The sequence below is a fragment of the Capsicum annuum genome, chromosome 10, assembly GCF_002878395.1.
Source record: "Capsicum annuum cultivar UCD-10X-F1 chromosome 10, UCD10Xv1.1, whole genome shotgun sequence".
NCBI classification, from domain to species: domain Eukaryota; kingdom Viridiplantae; phylum Streptophyta; class Magnoliopsida; order Solanales; family Solanaceae; genus Capsicum; species Capsicum annuum.
In genome coordinates, this window is record NC_061120.1 from 217,635,313 (window position 1) to 217,639,061 (window position 3,749).

A 3,749-nucleotide genomic window follows, 5' to 3' on the forward strand; every position below is an offset into this window, starting at 1 on the left:
AATTTCTTTTGATTTTCGAGCGGAGAGTACGTCTCTAATTTCTCTTTTCTTTCTCCTAGCCAACACTGTAGGAGTGTGTAGCTCCCTCACCTTCTTGGATGGTATGCCACACCTCTTGGATTTGAATTCCTCGATATCTTTAGAGATAGCCTCTACTTTATCAAAGAGTTTATCCTATCTGTTCTTGCACTCATCGCATTCGCAACGAGAACACGAGGGTGAAGAGGGGTGAGAGGGACCTGTGTAAGGGCGAAAAAGGGTGTTTTCAAATATATTTATTCTTTGGTAGTAGCATCAGCATGCCTACCACCAAAACCAACAACTCCACCAGAAGAAGCACCCAGATCTGCCTTAGTAAAATGTTGGTCATGAAGAGCCTCAAAATTAGGCTGACCTTGCCTAACTACTCTTCTTATGTCTGTTGCTCCAGCAAATTTCTTCTTTATTAACTTCACCGTTGGGTCTGCAATAGTATCAACATGACCAAGAGTAATATAAGAAGTCATCACCAAATCCTCCTCAGTAGGCACGATACATGGGTACATAACCTATAAAAAAGAAAAAAAAGACAGATGAATTTAAATCATATAATATAATAATTTTCACAGTTGGGATACATTTAAAAAAATACCCATCTGTTGCATAGTTTGCAGTATATGGTTAAAATCCGTTTGAGTCTGGTTCAGAGAAACAGAGCAACACATGGATAGTATGATGGAAAATATTAATCATCTGTTGCAACAACTGCAAAATATGGGTAATCTGTTATGCAACAGATGATCTGTACTTCACAACAGATGAACGATATGTTATCAAATTAAACATCTATTACATAATTTGCAGTAGATGGTTAATATTTTAGGAGTCAGGTTCACAGAACCAAAGCCACAGATGGGTAATCTGATGCAAGATATACCCCGTCTCAATAGATGTCCCATATGGTACATCAGATATAACATCTCATGCACCAGATATAACATCTGTTCAACATCATTCTTATCTTTGAGTAGAATTATTTTACTTGAAGAAGACGTACTGCATCATTCGGAGGGTTAAAGAGATCAGCCTCCTTAATATTGGTGTTGCTCTTTGCAGCCAACCACCTAAACATCCTTGGATGAGAAACCTCATTTGGGTAATCCATTAACTGCTTTCGGAGGGGAGGAATGACTTCAAATGTGTTTCTCTTTCTCTTTCTGACTCTCTAATTCCTCCTCTTTCTCACTTTTATTTTCTTCATCACCATTTACGGACCCTTGTCCACCTCCGTCAATGTTGTTTTCACATCTCTCCTCAGCTTCACTTTTTCCTGACTAAGATTATTCAGGAAACTCCTCCGAATCCCTCTGTATTGTAGCCTTTTTTTTGAGTGGTCAGACATTGATCCACTTTCACTTTCTCTTCTTTTGGGAGACGTGTTTTACCTACAGACAAAGAAAAACAAAAATTGCATTACAGTTGATGTATGCATAGATTTTAAAAAATACATTACAAATACCACGATTACCGACACACCAACAGCTACCACCACAAACACCACCAACCAATGCCACCACTAGTGCCACCACGACGACCACAAACACCACCACCACCACCACCACCATCCAACTATACCACGACAGTCAATGGAACACTGCGACGGAAACTAGGGATTTCTCGAGTTCTTGCTACGATTTTACCATCAAAACTCAAAATTGTAAACTCATTCTCGAAGATACTACAACTAAAAGTTTTATTTTTCATCATTAATTTAAAAGCCCTTATTTTTTAGAAAAAAAAACAAATATAGAGCTCTTCTCGAACTCTGTTGCCTACGAAGACAAAGAAAACAACTGATATAAGCAAGAATGATGTCGAAAATAACACCTATGTGGTCGAAAATGAGAAGAAAAGCGATTTGTTATGGAGGTTTGAGCAAATTTGTTGAGTAGTTGTTGTCTGTATTGTATTATTGAGTGAGAATGAGAGAAAAAAAGTCAGACCTCGAGATTTGAAATGATGAAACATTTTGTATGGGTTGATTTGTATTTCAGAAAAGAATTACAAGTAGTTTTGAAAATGTTAATTTGGTACGAAATGATCTTAATTATTTTTAAAATCATAAAATATATGCATAATTTTTAAAATCATATAAAACAATTGAAGTTGTAGTTGACCGAGTACTCTAGGAGGTGACCCTGTGAAAACTCACCCCTGGTCCTAGATTAATCATTTTAGGAGTCTAACATATGAACTCAATTGAAATTGTAAAAAATAAATGTTCAACATGTTGCGTCAGATTTCTCATCTATTGTAAATTATCAATCAGATTAGGTAACAACAGATTACGAATCTGATGTAAATTATCAAATTGTAAATTATCAAATGGATTGTCATATGTCGTAACAGATTACCCATATATTATAAATTATCAAATAAGCGCCGCCATCTGTTGTGGCTGACCCTATGAGAACTCACACCTAATCGGCTGACCCTATGAGAACTCACACCTAGTCCTAGATTAATCAATAGTTTACCCTATGAGAACCTAACCCTAGTCCCAGATTATTCAATCAAGGTATTAGTACTCTAGTCCTAGATTAATCAATTAAGGTATTAGTCTAACATATAAGGTAGTAAGAATCGGTTTGGCTCAAAGTGATCGATCGCCACCTCTGATCGGGAGGAACGCAATACCGTTTCATCATGCAATTGGAAAAAAACTCAATTGAAGTTGTAGTTGACCCTATGAGAACTCACATTCAATTAAGGTATTAGTCTAACATATGAACTCAATTGAATTATATATAAACAAATGCTCAACCTATTACAACAGATGTCTTTTTTGTTGGATCAAATCAAACAGATTATGTAATCTGTTGCAACATATTACACATCTGTTGTAAACTATCAAACAGATTAAGTCATCTATTGCAACAGATTACCCATCTGTTGTAAATTATCAAATGGATTGAGTCATATGTTGCAATAGATTACCCATCTATTGTAAATTATCAAATAGGCACTGTCATCTATTGTAGTTGACATTATGAGAACTCACCCCTAGTCTTAGATTAATCAATTAAGGTATTAGTTGGACATATGAGGTAATAAGAATCGGTTCGGCTCAGAGTGATCGATCGACGACTCTTGTCGGGAGGAACACGGTCCCGTCTCATCATGTATTTGTCAAAAGATTCAATTAAAGTTGTAATTGACCCTATGAGAACTCAACCCTAGTCCCAGATTATTCAATTAAGGTATTAGTTGAACATACGAAGTAGTAAGAATTGGTTCATCTCAGAGTGATCGATCGATGGCTCTGGTCGGGAGGAATGCAGTACCATCTCATCATGCAATTGCCAAAAAACTCAATTGAAGTTGTAGTTGACCCTTTGTGATCATTCATCCATCCCTAATTTCACCTAGATCAATGTAGGTACTATTAATAATCTTAACATTAAGTTAATGAGAACACATTTCAACTCAGAGTGATCGATCGACGACTCGGGTCGGGATGAACGTAATACTAACACCATGCAAATGCAACGACTCAATTGAATTTGTAATTGACCCTATGAGCTCATTCATTCATCCCTCGTTCCACCTAGATCAATATAGGTACTATTATTAATCTTAACATTAAGTTAATGAGGAGCTTATTCTTTCATCCCTAGTTCATCCTAAATCAATTGCAATGAAATCCGTTGCAACAAACAACTGAGCTGTTGGAGAATTTCAAACAGATAACAATATCTGTTGCAACAGAT